The sequence below is a fragment of the Staurois parvus genome, unplaced genomic scaffold (assembly GCF_062004578.1).
Source record: "Staurois parvus isolate SC_StPar_1 unplaced genomic scaffold, SC_StPar_1.0 ptg001068l, whole genome shotgun sequence".
Classification (NCBI taxonomy): Eukaryota; Metazoa; Chordata; class Amphibia; order Anura; family Ranidae; genus Staurois; species Staurois parvus.
The window spans coordinates 459,808-480,172 of record NW_028318864.1 but is presented as its reverse complement, the minus strand read 5'-3'; positions in this window follow the sequence as shown (position 1 = coordinate 480,172).

The window sequence follows — 20,365 nt, the reverse complement described above, 5'->3', positions numbered from 1 at the left end:
TTTCTTCGCTCATCTCTAATAGTAACCAATCGGCTTCTTACTTCAACTTGTTCAGTGGAGCTTTGACAATAAAACCTGGAAGCTGATTGGTTACTATGCAGAGCTGCACCAGATTGTGTGCTCCTGCTTTAGTATATCCCCAATGTTATAATCTGTGCCTAAACCCCTCACATCATACTTTACATATGTCAGACTTTGCTTCAATCTACTGATTGCCCTAGATCAGCCAAAATGGATTGAAAACCTAAATATCCAAAGCTTGGCAATTGCCAAAGGTCTGACCTGGGGACAGTGGAGGAGATGAAAGGGGAAGACATGGATCTCTGCAGCATAGCTGTCCTGTCACAATATCCTAGAATCCCATTATGATATCTTACTTTTCCATCACCAAACATTCTATACTGAATACTTGTTGGGTCTATAGGAGCCCAGAACCCCTGTAGGAGTGACCACCATGCTCCATTATACAAATATAAATAAGAAGGGAAGATATGTTCAGTGCTTCTCCTATGTCATCGGGGACATCATTTAATCCTACCAACTCCTTTTCCCCAGACAATGACTAAACCTGTAATTGAAGAAAGCAAAGAAAGCTGATCCAAGAGACTTTACTGAATCAGCTGTAGCAAATTAAAAATTTGCCATGGAGGGTTGATCCAGAAGTTGGTGCAGCATGATCAGATCAGTGTTTCGGAACTTATTAGTGGACTGTAATTAGGATCCATGTTTGTTTTTATGTATGTATGTGGAATTCAGATGCTGAGATCCAAAAATCTGGACTGTGCAGACCATTAGGTGCCTAAAGGGTCTCTTCAGAATACACTACCAAAAGCCCCAAATATTAAAGGAGATGACATATAAACCATTGTGTGTCCTAGTCTCACCGAGACATGAGGTTATGTGATATCTCCATTAACAGATGTAAATTATTTTGTAATTAGAAATATATATTTTATTTAGTTTGTGGGTGTGTAATGTCTCCTTATCTGTTCATGTTCTGAGAATAGTTGGAAATGGTTTGATTTGGCTGTAAGCTGCCAAGCAGGGTATTCTATTCATTATGGGTGGTACTGTTTCATGAATGGCATGACAATAGGCTGAGGGCAATCTGGTGCCAGGATAGTGCTTATCTGAACAATGGATTTGAAGCTGAAATCTGGAATTGATTCCTATTCAGACAAGCACTAAGGGTGGCTGACCTTCATCACACCCGCACATGTATGATTTTCTCCAAAGGGGCCCACCTGCTGGACATAGAGTAATGGAAATTTAAATGATTCAGCAGGGACCAGCAGAATTTTGATCTGTGTGACCCCCCCCCCCCCCCCCCCCCCCCCTCCTGCTTCATAGAAGTTGATTTAATGATTGACTTCTGTTGGGTGGTTTTCCAAAATTCCCATTCAAGTTCCATGCAACGTGGTACTCAGACAGCAAGTGCAGAGGTGCTGAACCTGCCCAATCTACTCTGGCTCACAATCCAGTATACCCTCTTCAATTGCTCATCCTTGCACATTTCATTATCACCAACATCTTCAGGGGTATGGAGGAAGGGTAACATAAGTGTATTTGTGTGGGTTGGCCCAGCTGTATGAGCGGCATCTGCATAACTGACTCACTGCTCAATCATCCAAGTGTAGATAGAAGCATATCTAGAGGACCACGGAGACAATATACAAAATAACTAGACTGTAAAAGTTAAGACAATGCATTGAGTGGTAGAACCTCCAACTCTAGAACAACTCCATATTTCCATTACTCTTGTAAATATATGAAATGTGTAAAACATTTAGACCAGAAAAAATGTGTATATACAGTGCATCCAAAAAGTATTCACAGCGCTTAACTTTTTCCATGTTTTTGTTACATCCTTATTCCAAATTTGATTCGATTCCTCAATTTTTAATGACAATGTGAAAGGTTTGTTTTGAAGTTTATTAAATAAAAAACCCCATGTACATAAGTGTTTACAGTCTTTGCCGTGACACTCATAATTGATCTGTGGTGCATCCTGTTCCCACTGATCTTCCTTGAGATGTTTCCACAACTTGATTGGGAGTCCACCTGTGGGGAATTCAGTTTATTGGACATGATTAGGAAAGACAAACATGTCTATAGAAGGTCCCACAGTTAACAGTGCATGTCAGACCACAAACCAAGCCATGAAGTCTAAGGAATTCTGTAGATCTCCAACACAGAATTGTATCAAGCCACAGATCTGGGGAAGGGTACAGAAACCTTTCTGCAGCATTGAAGGTCCCAATAAGCCAGGGAGGTAACCAAGCACCCGATGGTCCCTCTAAAAAGAGCTTCAGTGTTTCTCTGTGGAGAGAGAACATTCCAGAAGAACCCTCTCTGCAACACTCCACCAATCAGGCCTTTATGGTAGCGTGGCCAGACAGAAGGTAAATGGCAGTCCATCTGGTGTTTGCCAAAAGGCACCTGAGGGACTTGGGCCATGACAAACAACTCTCTGGTCTGAAATGAAACAAAGATTGAACTTTTGCCTAAATGCCAAGCGTCATGTCTGGAGGAAACCAGGCACCACTCACCACCTGGCCAATACCATCCCTACAGTGAAGCATGGTGGTGGCAGCATAATGCTGTGGGGATGTTTTTCAGTGGCAGGAACTGGGAGGCTAGTCAGGATCGAAGGAAAGGTGAATGCAATGTACAGAGACATCCCTGATAACCTGTTCCAGAGCACTTTGGACCTTAGACTGGGGCAACAGTTTATCTTTCAACAGAACAACCCTAAGCACACAGCCCAGAGTGGATACATGCCAATTCTGTGAATATCCTGGAGTGACTCAGCCAGAGGCAAGACTTGAACCCGACTGAACATCTCTGGAGACATCTGAAAATGGCTCCCCTGACATTCCCATCCAACCTGAAGAAGCTTGAGGTACTGAATGGGAGAAACTGGCCAAAAATGTTGTGCTAAGCTTGTAGCATCTTACTCAAAATGACTTGAGGCTGTAATTGGTGCTAAAGGTGCTTCAACAAAGTATTGCACACAGACTGGGAATACCTATGTGTTTTTAACTAATACATTGCAAAGATTTTAAAATTAACTTCTTTGACATTGTCATTATGGGGTATTTGTAGACTGTTGAGGGGGAAAAAAATAATCAATTTTGGAATAAAGCTGTAACATAGCAAAATGCGGCAAAAGTTAAGGTGAATTGTGGTTTAGGAGTAAGAATAGAGGTGGAGTTTTGTGAATTTCCTCTAGTCAGCCTGTGAGGCCTAATTGGAAGACATACTACAGTATAGGAGATTGGACAAAACACCAAGTGTATGCTGGAATGGTTTCCATTTATTACAGATGTGACATGTATATAGAAACAGAAGATGCAAGGCATCCAGTCTTTGGTCAGCAGTCAGTGACAATGTTAAGATGCTGGTGACAATCAGGTGGTGGTGACTATCAGTGGTCATGTTTGACAGCTTTTGGGTCTTAATGGAATTTTTAATTTCCACGTTCATGATGTAAAGTCTTGAGACTTGGCACTGATGTTTGTGGTCCTCAGTTGTGACTCTCAAATGCATATTAACAATAAAACTAAGAGCTGAGATTAACTTGGGGACTAGCTTATAAAGTCCTTAGTACATAAAATCATTAGTAATTTTAATGACATACAAAAACATATCAAGGTATGGGAAGGGAGTGAGGATGAAGATTATGGAAGAGGATAATATTTTGGGGCACCTTTTTGGAGGGGTCTTTTATTTCTATAAAAGAGTGCCATTTTCGGTTTATTTTAAAACAATTTTCTCTAAATGTGTATGAAAAATAGTCCTTGATCAAATAGTTTGTATGGCCTTCAATTTAACCTGCTTATGCTTCGCCACTCTGCCATGGGCCCCTGTACCACCTCCTCTTGCTGCTGCCAGGTCCACAGTCTCTCATGGGTCCCTGTACGGCCTCCCATTGCTGCTGTCTCCATCGCCACACTCTGCCATGTGCCACTTTCAGGTCTCCTCACACTGCTGGTGGGTTCCATTTTGTCATAGGGTGCTGTATGGCCTCCTATTGCTGCTGCTTCCACCGCCACACTGTGGCTCCACACTCTGGTTTTGGCCCCGTGACTGCCCAAATGAGTGAAGTGTGCGGTGATTCTAAGATCGACGGCACTCATCTGCATGTCATACTGACTGACAGTATTATTTCTCTTCCCCAGCAGACTTCAAGGGCATTTAAATTAAAGGTACAGTGTTCTGCACTAATATAAAGGCTCTCTGAAGCCTAGAAACACCCTTTTTATAAGTTAATTTTGCAGCGAATATATTCGACTCGAATCAAATTTATTCCTCGAATTCGCCGAATCAGCCGAATCGAATTTTTGAATAATTCGCTCATCTCTAGTAACTATGCTAAATAAGGCAATACCTCAAATAAATGGAAATAGACCTTTAAAATTAAAGTTTTATTACAATTTTTTTCATGAAAATCCTTTTTTGAACTGAAATGAGCTCACCTACACACACTAAACTCGATTCTTCTTCCCTGTGAGGCTCCTCTTGGTGCATTTAGGCTTGTGAGTAGCATCTGGAATGTCTGTCTGAAGCATTCAAAAGTAGTCTGCCATCATTGTAATGCTCCATTTTCCCTGGTATCGCCTTTCCATCTCTTTAATGTCTTGGTGGAATCGTTCACCTTGTTCCTCACTCACAGCTCCCAAATTTTCAGGAAAGCAGTCAAGGTGGGACTGGAGGAAATGAACTTTCAAACTCATCAGGCAACCTAAAGCTTGAAATGCTTTCAGCATTCTTCTGAGGATCTTTTTGTAGTTAGGATCTTTGTTATTGTCTAAAAATTTCTGTACGACTTCTTTAAATGCAATCCACCCTTCTTTGTGAGGATCCATCATGGCATTGACAAACTCTTGATCAACTATAAGCCTTCTAATGTCTGGTCCGACTAACACACCTTCCTTCAATTTTGCCTCCAACAGGCCTTGAAACTTGGTGACCAAGTATTTGAAGCATTCTCCATCTCGTGGAAGTGATCTTACGAATTGCTTCATCAATCCCAATATTAATGTGGAGAGGTGGTAGAAGAACTTTATGGGAAGGTACCAAAGTTTCTCGGAGGACATTTTCTTCACCGACTGTCAGCACCCTCGGCTGCCAACTCTTCTTGGTCCAGTGATTTTTTTCGGTCTCGAATGTCCCATAGACACAGAAAACAAGGGTATTTGGTATCCCACCCGCAGTCTTTGTTGGTTGGATTTCTGGAAGTGGATCCTTGCACAAATTCACCTTTATTTTTTGCACTGAGCACCGTTTTATATCATTGATCACAAAGATATGTAATGGTTTACTTATAAGTATGATTTATAGGATTTGATGAGAATTTATTTGCCACTTTCATGAATTGATTATATGTTTCACTGCTGATGAGTGAATCTTGATGAAATATGATGGTTGAATCCTCTTTAAATTTAAATGCAATGGACAAATCTTATTTTTGGTGAAATCTATTATGTTGTACAGTATGTAGATCAGGAGAGCTCAACCTTTTGAAGAGCAAGGGCAACGTAAGTGATTTCATAACCAATCAAGGGCCACGATTAGATAAAATATATCAGAATTAATTTTTTTTTATTTTTGCACAGCGTAATGAACATTTTCCTCCTGCAGTCTCTAAATGCGAGCAGATTTCAGCAGTTTCAGGAGGAAAATGGAGATGATTGGTTCCTGTAAAGCATTGAGATGTGGAAATCAATTCCCAGCACAGGGTGGTTACTGTGGGGACATAAACATCGCTCCAAAGTGCCATGTCCTATTAAAATAGTATTGGAAGAACAAGACCCTTAAGGACTTTATAGGCACTACAACATGGTCCATAAAAGAATATCTCTTTATTAAGCATACATAGACATACAATGATACATACAATTATAAAATGATTACAGAGTGTGAACCACCCCTGTAACATACAGCTATGTGTAATCAATGCAGATACATGTACTGCTAGTAGGTCCCACAGTAAGAAACACTGTAACTCGGCAAACGTTAAGGGAAGACACTCTGATAGTAGTAAGTGCGATAGATCAACATGTGTTGTGATAATATCACTTCTTCAGGAGCTGTAAGGAGACTTCTATATGAAGAGATATAAGGTGATGAGCACACATTATAATCATTACCAATTGTATACATATCAGACCAGTTGGAAGACTAAAATACCATAAGATACATGCATCTGCACAAAGGCAATGGGAGGGAGCATCCGGGCATACCATGAGAGGCCAGTCAATGAGGGGATCCCCACAAAGTTGGGGGGGGGGGGGGCAAGCCGCCTGCCCTGTGTAAATACCTGATGTATATAAAGTATGTAATATTTGAAAACAGTATAATTGGACCCTCTTAATGGTTAATACCACTATGATTATAAAAATCCGAGGAGAGGAGAGGAAAGGAGAGGAGAGAAGGGTAGAGATTGGAAAGAGAGAGAGAGAGAACATGGGAGGAGGATGAGAGAGAGAAGGAGTAGAAATGAGGAAGAAAGAATGGAAAAGAGAGAAAGCGAGAATGGTGGGTAGGGAAGGCAAAGAGAGAAAGGAAAGGGGATAGGATGGGTGAAAGAAAGGAGGAGAAAGATTGGAAGGGATGGAAAGAGAGAGAGAGGGTGGAGGAAAGTGAGAGAGTGAAGGGGGGTAAAGAGAGGGGAAGAGAAAGAGAAAATGGAAAGAGAGAGAGCAGGAAATTGGAGTGGAAGGAGGATGGCGAGGACAATAGAAATTTGAGAGGAAAAAGGGTAAAAAGAGAGAAGGAAAAACAAGGGAGTGAGAGAGAGAACCTCTAATGAGATCATTACAGAGTCACTGCTGACCTTTCATTCTAAAGATTCTATGTACCTGACTTTCCTAAACAAGTCTGGCTGGTTTGCTGAGGATTAAAGATGAAGAGATGATGAACCAAATTCATGCAAGTAATATGGCTAAGTGGTTGACTTACTAATGTATGCATATAGGCATGTATTTCTAAACCTGGCTGAAAGATTTGCTTGAAATTTCAGTGCAACAGAAAAAGTGTTGTTAGCTCAAACAGGAATTTAGGAGCTGGACTTCTTTTTCTGTACAGAGACACATCAAGAACACCACCCGGTGCAAAGGAGGAGTAACTACTTATATATGTACAAGTTACATCTCCCATGTACCAGGCAGGGGTCTTGTTCATCCATTGGGGATAGTCCAGACTTGTCAGCTAAAAAAATTAAAGAAATATTGTTAGAAGAAAATATAGAAATTATCTGTGAAATGCAAACAAGAAAATGAAATTTATAATGACAAACTGCATGTGGTCAGTTCAACAGTGGTAATATGGTGGGACAAAGAGTAATGACTACACACTTAGATCAGAAATGCTAGTGTGGCTTGCCCCTAAAAGTTTGAATTGTGGAGCTGACTACTACAAAATACATATAGGATCTTTTGATGCTTTAATTTTCTCAAGAAAGCCACATACCTGAGAAAGTTGACCATATGTGATGTTCTTTCAGATGCGCCATCACTCACCAATTCTTCTTTACTCAATGTGTATTTCTGCTCCAATGTGTAAAGAGAATTCATCGTCAAAAATCACTAGTGCCTCTTCCATGTCATCTTTGGGTGGATCTGGAGTCATCTCCGACTGGGATTCAGAAGTGTCTATGATCAACTGGCCAGATGTGGAGCTGAAACTTGACACAATGGATTTGCTGCTCTGGTGGGAGGCCTCACACAAGGGTTCATCAGATTCCAAAGACGAATAGATTTCTATGGCATCTTCATCCTTTTGCCTTGTGGCTAATCCTTTCTGCTTTCCAGCTTTCCTTTGTGTATTTCAGCACTACCGTAGTCCGACTCCTTTTAGTATGGTCAATGGCCAAAAGATCACTAATCATCCTTTGTATCCCAGAGGCGACCTTGGTCAATGCTTCCGGAGGATTCTCACTCTTGACATTGTTTTGCCAGTCAACAAAACCTTGATATTTTTCATCGTCCGGAACGGCATCCTCCCATGGAAGCTCTCCTGTAAGTAGACAACAGATGACTACTCCAAACGCCCCCACACATCAAGGCTGCCACCTACAACCAGGCCATCTGAAGTGTCAATTTGGAACATTTCTGGAGCCATGTAGGACGCGGTGCCACACTTGCCTCGAATTACTGTTCCTTTGACCTTAGCAAGGCCAAAGTCTGTGAGCTTGATGGAATGACAGTCCCGGTCAAAGACTAAAACATTCTCTGGCTTCACATCCATGTGCACCAGTCCTTTTTCTGACATGAATTCAAGGGCACTTGAAATTTGCACAGAACACCTCTTTACTGCATCTTCTGGAATTCCCACCTAAAAAAAATAAAGGGGAACTTCAGATTACTTATCCAGAGATTGGAAATATAGAGTATTTATCCAGAAACAATTAAATGATATGTATAGCTACAACATATTTAGTTTTAGACTAGGGATGGATTATTTTGTCATAAGTATGTCTGTATGTGCTCAGAACAAGTACGAGTAGTCAGAACAAAAGGCAAGTGAAAATCTTTCAACATGGACACCTCTACTAATGTCAACTAAAAGAGTTTCCTCTCACTTCCTGTTGCATCTCTAGGCGAGGAAGTGAAAGGAAATCTTTCCAAAAGGATACAGACAACATAAAATAACTTGACAGGAGTTGTAACTCTTCTTAACTCTATGCAAACCAAAGAAAAAATAATTCTCTATACTTCAATCTTAATGTACTTACATTTTGGTATAATCATGGAGAGCAGATCACCAAAAGGTGCCAATTCTTGGATAAATCCAAAGTGGTCGGTGGTGGTGAAGGCGTTGCCATAGCATCTGATGATGTTTGGGATGGATTGAAAGTATACACGAAATACTGAATTCCCAGAGGAAAGACCGCTGAGTGGTTCATTTTTTTTCTGTGACCTTCAATGCCATTCTTCCACCTGTGCAAAAAAATAAATTTACCTTAGATCAATAACTGGACATTTTAAGCCGGTAATTTCTGAATATTGTACTTGAAAATCATTCTAATAAGATCTCTTGCACCCTGAAGTATTCCTTTCATAAAGATTTCATAAATTCTATCATTGGGCCATATAGGTTCACTCAATATTCCTGATATTCTAAATTTAAAGTGTTACATGGGAATTCTACTTTACTTCTGCTTTTAGAGTACATCTACAAATCAGTGAGCTCTTGAAAAAAAAGTCTATGTGTTGCAGATCGTATTCACATGCATATACATAAATATTTATAGAGGATATTGAAATGGTGGATAGAATTATTCACTGACCTGTTTTCCTGTCGTTTGCCAAGAATACTTTCCCAAATCCACCTTCTCCAAGTTTCTTCACAATGTGGACGTGCTTCTCTAAGTCTATCTTCTTTAATCCTCGGGAATAGAAGGAGACCTTTCTATCCAGAAGACGTTCCACATAATAAGCACTGGAGGCCATAGTGTCCTGGAGAGAAAAAAAAGAAAAGGATGAAAGTGACCTTACCTTAATGTGGTGAAGATTCCGCTGTGATGAAGTCAAATCAGTTTTCTTTGAGTATTGGGTTCCTCTGCAGATCAGCTCCGGACAACGTCACCAAATCTCCAGCTGGGCTGTAGTAGATGAGTATACCGGAATCTCTGGAAGTAGAGTCACTGATTAGAGGAGGGAGAGGCCCGCTTTATACAAGGGAGATGGGCGGGAAAGGTAGAGAAGGGAGGTTTTTGATTGGTTGACTTCTAACAGGAATGTTGTGTAAATAAACCCGGACTGTTGTTGCTGATTTGCATATTAAAAGGTTTTCTAGAGAATAGGTGATACAATTAAACATGATGAAACCCAAGAATGTTGAAACTTTACTGAATTTTAAAATGAAACTTTCCACCATATTAACAATGAAATGGAAAATTAGTTTTATTTTATAAGATTTATATTTTTAGAAGAACTTAGAATTTTAAAATAACTAATGCAAGAGTGAGTACTAACCAGATAATGAAATATGAAAAAAACGCAACAAATCTCATTGTCACAATGGCTGTAGGTTCTTACTGTTCTTTTATACTAGAGATGAGCTAATTATTCAAAAATTCGATTCGGCTGATTCGCCGAATTTGCGGGAGAAATTCGTTTTGATGCGAATTTATTTGCTGCGAATTTAACTTATTAAAAGGGTTTCTAGGCTTCAGAGAGCCTTTATATTAGTGCAGAACACTGTACCTTTAATTTAAATGCCCTTGGAGTCTGCTGGGGAAGAGAAATAATACTGTCAGTCAGTATGACATGCAGATGAGTGCCGTCGATCTTAGAATCACCGCACACGTCACTCATTTGGGCAGTCACGGGACACGACGAAGAAGAATGAAAAGAGGAATGAAAAGAAGAAGAAGAAGAAGAATGAAAAGAGGAATGAAAAGAAGAAGAATGAAAAGAGGAATGAAAAGAAGAAGAATGAAAAGAGGAATGAAAAGAAGAAGAATGAAAAGAGGAATGAAAAGAAGAAGAAGAAGAATGAAAAGAGGAATGAAAAGAAGAAGAAGAATGAAAAGAGGAATGAAAAGAAGAAGAAGAAGAAGAATGAAAAGAGGAATGAAAAGAAGAAGAAGAATGAAAAGAGGAATGAAAAGAAGAAGAAGAATGAAAAGAGGAATGAAAAGAAGAAGAAGAATGAAAAGAGGAATGAAAAGAAGAAGAAGAATGAAAAGAGGAATGAAAAGAAGAAGAAGAATGAAAAGAGGAATGAAAAGAAGAAGAAGAATGAAAAGAAGAAGAAGAAGGAAAAGAAGAATGAAAAGAAGAAGAAGAAGGAAAAGAAGAATGAAAAGAAGAAGGAAAATAAGAAGGAAAAAAAGAATGAAAAGAAGGAAAAAAAGAATGAAAAGAAGAATGAAAAGAAGAAGAAGAATGAAAAGAAGAAGAAGAATGAAAAGAAGAGGAAGAAGAAGAAGAATGAGAAGAATGAAAAGAAGAAGAAGAATGAAAAGAAGAAGAAGAATGAAAAGAAGAAGAAGAAGAATGAGAATTATGAAAAGAAGAATGAAAAGAAGAATGAGAATTATGAAAAGAAGAATGAAAAGAAGAATGAGAATTATGAAAAGAAGAATGAAAAGAAGAAGAAGAATGAAAAGAAGAAGAAGAATGAAAAGAAGAATGAGAAGAATGAAAAGAAGACTGAGAAGAATGAAAAGAAGACTGAAAAGAATGAAAAGAAGAATGAAAAGAAGAATGAAAAGAAGAATGAAAAGAATGAAAAGAAGAAGAAGAATGAGAAGAAGAAGAAGAATGAAAAGAAGAAGAATGAAAAGAAGAATTCCAGTACAGCAAAAAGTGTATCTGCAGAGAGCTCCGCTATTTCTGACAGTTCTCTGACAGTTCCTTCACATTTACAGCGGTTGAAACATTGTATCTATTTATTTCCGAATAAAAACATCTGTATCCTAAATGGAAACAAATAGATACAATGTTTCAACCGCAAAAGAAGAAGAAGAAGAAGAAGAAGAAGGAAAAGAAGAAGAAGAAGAAGAAGGAAAAGAAGAAGAAGAAGAAGGAAAAGAAGAATGAAAAGAAGAAGAAGAAGAAGGAAAAGAAGAAGAAGAAGAAGAAGGAAAAGAAGAATGAAAAGAAGAAGAAGAAGGAAAAGAAGAAGAAGAAGAAGGAAAAGAAGAAGAAGAAGGAAAAGAAGAATGAAAAGAAGAAGAAGAATGAAGAGAAGAATGAAAAGAAGAAGAAGAAGAATGAAAAGAAGAAGAATGAAAAGAAGAAGAAGAATGAAAAGAAGAAGAAGAAGAATGAAAAGAAGAATGAAAAGAAGAAGAAGAAGAAGGAAAAGAAGAAGAAGAATGAAGAGAAGAATGAAAAGAAGAAGGAGAAGAATGAAAAGAAGAAGAAGAAGAATGAAGAGAAGAATGAAAAGAAGAAGAAGAAGAATGAAGAGAAGAATGAAAAGAAGAAGAAGAAGAATGAAAAGAAGAAGAATGAAAAGAAGAAGAAGAAGAATGAAAAGAAGAAGAATGAAAAGAAGAAGAAGAAGAATGAAAAGAAGAAGAAGAAGAATGAAAAGAAGAAGAAGAAGAATGAAAAGAAGAAGAAGAAGAAGAAGAATGAAAAGAAGAAGAAGAAGAAGAATGAGAAGAAGAATGAGAAGAAGAATGAGAAGAAGAATGAGAAGAAGAATGAGAAGAAGAATGAAGAGAAGAATGAGAAGAAGAATGAAGAGAAGAATGAAGAGAAGAATGAAGAGAAGAATGAGAAGAAGAATGAAAAGAAGAGGAAGAAGAAGAATGAAGAGAAGACTGAAGAGAAGACTGAAGAGAAGACTGAAGAGAAGAAGAAGAAGAATGAAAAGAAGAATGAAAAGAAGAAGAAGAAGAATGAAAAGAAGAATGAAAAAAAAAGAAGAATGAAAAGAAGAAGAATGAGAAGAAGACTGAAGAGAAGACTGAAGAGAAGACTGAAGAGAAGACTGAAGAGAAGACTGAAGAGAAGACGAAGAAGAATGAAAAGAAGAATGAAAAGAAGAAGAAGAAGAATGAAAAGAAGAATGAAAAAAAAAGAAGAATGAAAAGAAGAAGAATGAGAAGAAGAAGAAGAATGAAGAGAAGAAGAAGAAGAATGAGAAGAAGAAGAAGAATGAAGAGAAGAATGAAGAGAAGAATGAAAAGAAGAGGAAGAATGAAAAGAAGAAGAAGAATGAAAAGAAGAAGAATTCCAGTACAGCAAAAAGTGTATCTGCAGAGAGCTCCGCTATTTCTGACAGTTCTCTGACAGTTCCTTCACATTTACAGCGGTTGAAACATTGTATCTGTTTATTTCCGAATAAAAACATCTGTATCCTAAATGGAAACAAATAGATACAATGTTTCAACCGCTGTAAAGGAACTGTCAGAAATAGCGGAGCTCTCTGCAGTGACACTTTTTGCCGGCTGATCGGGGAAAATTCGATTCGTGCACCCGAAGTTTGCTAAAATTCGGATTCGGTGCGAATCGAATTTTTCCTAATATTCGAAACGAATTCCACTTCGCCAGGTTCGATTCGCTCATCTCTATTTTATACCATTAGGTCTTATTTCTGGCAGCATTGTACACCAATGGGGTTAGTTTAAAAATGACTTGATTAAAAATAAAAAATAAATGACTATAAACTGTAATCAATAGAAATCTAGTTTGCAGGATTAAAAGGACCTGTCAGGATAGAAATATTGGAGCTTCCATATCTGAGTTTATTTCTGGAGATTCATCTCCAAACATCCTCATCATTTCTTCACTACTTGGTGGGTCAGTGACCTAGAACAAGCCATGTGTAGATCAAGTAATGGAAAATATCATACTGACATGATGTTCTGGGTGAATGACAAACCAAGTGTTGAGGCAAGGAACCCAGATCTGTAGATATTTAGATATCCCATAAATATGTTGGAAGAACCATTAAAAACAATTCAATTGAATGGGGAGGATATCAGAAGGCATTTTTGGGTTTAATTTGATATGTTTAAAAATGTGCTCAACTTACTTCAGTTTCTTAGGTTTGTGTTTTTGTTGGTGACATCATTTTATGAGAAAGAAGCAATTTCTGCCACTGACACCATTGATCTTTTCAAGCTATCTGTAGGGGGCATTTTCTTCCATTGACCACAAATGTAAGGAACATTCTTCCCACTGACCATCACACTAATGTACACGGAGCTGAAGCTCTATCTATTATTAGCAGAGGTTCTCTGAGACTTGGAAGTTATGTCAAAGGTTCCTCCTTGTTGAAAAAGTTGAGAATGGATGGCATAGACACTCTTTCTACAAAATGTAAATCATTTAGATTTGTATATGACAATGTTCAGCTTAAAGTGGAATTATACATAATGGTCCCCATGAGTTACAATCTACGTTTATGTGACATCTCCATTGACAGATGTAAATAATCTGATAACAAGAAATATATTTTATTTAGAGTTTGATGGATGTGGTTGTGTAATATGTTGTCTTATCTGTCCAAGTTCTGAAGAAAGATGGGAATTGTTTGATATTCTATTATTAATTACAGGTGATACTGTATGCCTGAAAGTGTGACAATAGGAGGAGACTATCCAGTGCCTGGGTAGTTATCTAGACAATGGGATCCAAATCTTTGTTTTCCAGATATCCATTTCAAAGGATCCTCTTGGTTAGATATGCAATAAGGGTGTCCAGCCTTCCAGGAATGCATAACTTGACCATTGGAGACCCTGTAATTCTTGCTCCAAAAAAATGTGCTGAAAGGTTGCTGAGACAATGAACTCTCTGGGATCTATTATCTCTAGTGGTATAATTTAGTAAAGTATATCGATTGGGTAACTGAATTTGTGACCACTTGTCAGAACACTCAACTGAGGGTTTCAGTGCAACATAGTGGGTATTAGAAGACCTCCAAAACAAACAGGGAGGATACACCACAGAATTGTTTTTCAATATTTAGATCTCCCATAAATATATTGGAAGAACCATTAAACACAGTTCAATTTAATGGGGAGGATACCAGTAGTGGGAATTTTGGGGTTTAATTTGATTTGTTTAAAATGTGCTCAACTTACTTCAGTTTCTTGGGTTTGTGTTTTTGTTGGTGACATTTTTTTTTGAAGAAGGAACAGAAAGATTTATTTTTTTTGTTAAAGTTTTTACTTATTCTTTCTCCCTATGATTTTTTTTTTATTTATAAGGCAAAAAAGCTTGACTTTTTTTAAATAAAAGCCTTAACAGTTTTTTCATTATTGAAATTTTGTGTCACCTAAATGCATTGGGGTTGATTTATTAAAACTGGAGAGTGAAAAATCTGGTGCAACTTTGCATGGCAGCCAATCAGCTTCTAACTTCAGCTCATTCAATTAAGCTTTGACACAAACAAAACTGGAAGCTGATTGGTTTCTATGCAGGGATGCACCAGATTTTGCACTCTCCAGTTTTACTAAATCAACCCCATTGCATTTTGCAGGAAAGTGAAACTAGGAGAAACTTATGGAGATGATTTTAATGTTTTAAGCATTCTCATTGCTGGGAAAGTGGAAATGAATTCATTACTTCCAATTATTTTAAATAGATGAGTTTTGGTCTTTCTGTGCAAGGCTAAAACACGTTCTAGGGTATGGAGCTGTGTATGTGTGGTCAGTTTAGCAGATACGTATTTGTTGGATTGTGTTTTTAATATCTGTTACATCTAGAATACATTATTATAAGTTGAGGTTGACTTTTGAGGTGTACTGCCCCCCTAAGATTGGCTGTTGAATTGCTTGTGGTAGTTATTAGCATAACACTGCCAATGTTTACTGTTCCTATTGTCTTCCTGGGGGGTCCACCTGTACTATTGTTCATTCCATGCTTACTGTACATACAGGATCCCATCACCATTGTTCATCATGTCCCTTCTGTCTATTGACTATCAGGTGTTGGCTATTCAAATTAGACACTATTGTTATTCTAAATGTTGTCTCCATCCTGTGTATGGAATATTCCAGTCTTAGAACATTGTGGGATACGTTTTTTATTTGGTGGTGGTGTACTGTTGAATAGCTACTAAACATTTTGCACTTTATGGAGAAGTTGATGGACAAGATTGGTAAAGTTGAAGAAAGGACTGAAATGATAAAAGTAATGAAGGAAGCCCATGGCACCAGACACAGGAGGATGTGAAATTAAGACTGATTGATAAAATTCAGTAAATGTGATGGAAAGACTAGGCTAACATTTGCTACTGTTGGATGGTTGAGCAATGTGAACATTTAAAGAGTCAAAAAGTAGAACTTTGAATGAGTATCTTTGGATACTCGGGTATTTGTGCTCACGCTAATTTAAGGATCTAATTATCTAAGTATAATTTCAGGAAGCCAGGAAAGCTGACCCAAAAAACTTTATTAAGTCAACTTTTCCAAACTAAGAATCATTTATGGAAGGATGTTCAATAAAGTGCAACATGATCAGATCGGCATTTTATACTAATTTATTATTGGACTACCGAGAACTATGATCTGTAATTTTTTTTTCTTTTGTGATTATGAGCTGAGTACATCCAGAGCAAACGATGGACTACAGATATTGAGATCCAACTCTACGGAAGAGAGATCACAGAGCTGTACTGGAGTCTACCACTGTCAATGGGGTCCAATCTGTCTCCATTCTGCCTCCCTATGGTGTCTAGCCCCCCTCCCTGCTGCCTTCCAAAGGGGTCCAGTGTGCCAGTAGACATCATTTTGTGCTTAAAGAGTCTTCAGAACACAAAGGCAAAACTATAAATCGTAAAGGAGATTGCATATAAACCATTACTACATGTGTGGTCTAGTTTTACTGGCTACAAGGGGGTGACTGTTACAATAGGAGTTTATGTGAAATCTCCATTGGTAGATATCAATAGTTCTTGTACTGAGAAATATATATTAGCTAGAGTTTGATTAATGTGTTTGTGTAATATCTTATACTGTATGTCCATACTGTATGCTCCCTCATCACCTCCTCCCACGCTCGCCTCCAGGACTTCTCCAGAGCCTCTCCCATCCTCTGGAACTCCCTACCACAGCATGTCTGGTCAGCCCCCACCCTGTCTGCCTTTAGGTGATCTTTAAAAACTCACTTCTTCAGGAAAGCCTAACCCACCTCCACCTAAGAACTGTACTTGAATCACCTCCGCGATATCATCCCCCGCAGCTATCTCCTTTTGTATCATCTCCCCCTTCCTTTAGATTGTAAGCTCCACGAGCCGGGCCCTCCTATTCCTTCTGTACTGAAATGTATTGTAATTGTACTGTCTACCTTAGATTGCAAAGCGCTGCACAAACTTTTGGCGCTATATAAATCCTGTATAATAATGTCCGGGTTCTGAAGATAGAAGGGAATTGTTTGATTTAAATGTAAGCTGCCAAGGGGCGATATTCTATTAATTACAGGTGATACTGTATGACATAACAATAGACCGGGTTGCAGGAAGGTAGTCATATTGGCTCATTATAAGGAGAATCTGATTCCATCTTATCATATTTGTTGTAATTCACCTCTTCTCATTATTGTTCTACCTGTCTGAACAGACTGAATACAATCAATACACTTGCTGTGTAGCTTCCCCCTCATGTCAGCTGTTGTTCATCAAGGAGGCCTACTGCATGGAGATGGTCACCAAAAGAAGCACCTAAAATCTGAAATGTAGTAACAAATAATGTAACAATTTAGGTAAATGTAACAATACAACAGAGATTGTGATATTCACTAAAATATGCTTTGATTTTTCTTCATTCTATGACAGTGACTATGTAGTTGCAGATTAACCACTAGCCCAGGCCAATTTCCAGCTTTCAGCCCTTGGTATGACAATTGCGTGGTCATGCAACACTGTACCCATATGAAATTTATCATTTGTTTGTGACAGATAGAGCTTTATTTTGGTGGTATTTAATCACCTCTGGGTTTTTTTTTTCTTAAAACTAAAAACCACTGAAAATTTTGAATAAAAACCTTTTTTTTTCTTAGTTTTTGTTATAAAATTGTAAATAAATGATTTTTCTCCTTCACTGATGTGCACTAATGAGGCTGCAGTGATGGACACTGTTAGGTGGCACTGATGGGCATTGACAGGCATCACTAAAAGGCAGCACTCATATGCGGCACTGATAGGTTGCATGGATGAGCACTGATGACACGGACGCTGCTGGGGCTACATAGATCATCAGTGCTCTGATGATCAGTGTACATGTCCCCTCCGAGGAATGCCGATTACCGGCTCTCTTCTCCTCACGAGCTGTCAGCGTGACAGCTCATAGGGAGAGAAATGCCGATAACCGGCATTTCCCTGTTAAATGTGATTGGACACAGCTCATCACATGACTGAGCCGACATCTTCGGCTCTTTCGGCGGAGCGGTGATCAGTTGTGTCCAAGGGACATGCGCATGCGCATACGCGGTGACAATGGGAGGACATTATATGACGTCCTCCCAGAATGAGAGAACCACCTTGCATCAGTCATATTACTATATGGCGGGCGGGAGGCGGTTAAAGAGAAATGTTACGCCTGGACAGAACTGATCATCTCAAATGGTGATGGGCTTGGGAATTGATATGGTAAAGAGGAGGTAGAATACCTGGCTGAGGTGTAACTGCAGATACTGTTTCCATCACAATGGCCATGTTTATGGAAACCAACCTCCATTGTTGGGAATAGTAATGTCCAACTGTGGACCTCTGGGAATGCCAAATTTACATGATAATCTCAGTATAGGAAGGGACACAACTGCCTACATTAGCAGCTGCTACAAGAGTTGCCATAAACATCAACAACCCAACTATTATCAGATCAAATGTGTTGTGCTAGCTCTGTAACATCTCAATGAATTCAGGGATGCATATAATCAATTCATGAAAATGACAAATACATTTGTATTAAACCATATACGTGATATTTATAAATAATTCATTGCATATCCTTGTGGGGGTGGGGAACGCTAATATCAGCTGCATTTTTTGGCTGGATTCCTGGAAGTGGATCCTTACTCTAAATCCCTTTTTTTGCACTGAGCACAGTTATATTGATCATAAGGATATGCAATCGTTTAATTAGAAGTATGATTTATAGGAATTGATGAGAATGAATTTTTCACTTTCATGAATTATATGCTTCACTGCTGATGAGTAAATCTTGATGGAAAATGATGGGTGAATCCTATTTAAATACAATGGACAAATCTTAAATTTAGTTGAAGTTATTATGCTGTATGTAGATGACGGTTAAAGATTGTTTACCTTTCTCACATAAGATTCATCCATCTGCTCCATGTTTTCCAAGAGAAGGAATCTCCTGTTAGTAACATAAGATACAGATGAATGAATGTTCAGCAAACCTTTGCCGTAAATACTTTATAAATAGCCATACATTTGGTTTTGTTATAAATTATTTCTAAACATGTTAAAGAGACGTTTAAGTGAAGCCAAAAAAAAATCTACATCAAACTTAATTCAGTTTTTTAGTTTACAAACATTATTGAAAGACTACAAAAACTGCACATCATACATGAGGCTGAATGAACAGCAAGAAAAAAATGCACATAAATACTTTACAATGAAATAAAGATAATTACAAAAAAATAAAGATCAAATACATGAAAGATGTAGTCAACATTGGAGGCAGATTAACCACATAACTGACAAGAGTCAAAGACAAATAATGGTACAGCAGAGATTTTAATCATTAAGTGCCAATGCACCATCCAACCATCCCATTTTCTGTTGAATAAATGGATCCTGTCCAGTAATGTGTACTGAATACATTCCATGAGCATTACCATATCAACTCTCCACAATACAGAGGCCAGATTTTCTCTGGAATCCTCCTCAGTGATTGGACATAAGGATTTTCCATTCTCCACCTTTGTAGTAGATCATGATGATTAAATAAGAAAAAAAATAATAAAGTTAATTATGCACATATATGTATAATAATGCAATTCACAGTCTATAAATACACAGACTTGTGGTTGGGCATAAGGAATTTGAAGGATTCTGAACTCTCAGCTTTTTTTTTTAAATTACGTTAAAGTTTGGAGATTAAAGTATTTTTTGGCATGAACAATCTTTTGAAAAATTACATCAAAGAAGATATCAATATCAATCCCTGTGGACTGAGAGTTCAAGTCTTTCCCCCCCCTTGGAAAATGTCAGTTCAACCTTTAAAAAGGAATGGGAAGAAAAAAAAAAACAAAAAAAAAAAAACAAAACAAACAAAACAAAACAAAACAAAAAAACACACCCCACACACACACACACACACAACAAATTTCCCTCTTTAAGCCTCAACGCCAATGTTGCAGCTTTTGCTAAATTAACAAGCCAAGAGATCAAATGAAAAATGACTTCTTCAGGGCAACACGTGTTGGGAGATTTGGCTGCTAATCACAACATTACCATAAAGCCAGCCAATAAAAGAGGCAATTTTGTAATTATGGACATCAATATCGTAATGTGTTCTAAAATTCTTCAAAATAAAAGAGTAGTATCATCCAATTTCTATTACAGTAATTCACAAATTTCAAGACAAATTTTTATCAATTTCTTGATTTGACTTAAAGGGTGTTATTACTAAAGGGTGTTATTACTAAAGCCCAATGGGAATTTTGGCGAACAAGCTTTCCTCGCACTCCCACATTCAATTCTCTACCAAAAATACATATAGGACCCCACAACGCCCCCAGGGAAACCAATACATTTCAGGCAATGGTTCATTGGCTGAAAATCTTAGTAAATGGATAGATGAACATTTGAGCCCATATGTTATTAGCTGGACACAATCCATCTACTTCAAAGTTCCTCCTTCAGCTTTTTTGGTAGCTCTAGATGTTGAGGCATTATACCACACTCCAAGGGCTTAGAGCATGCA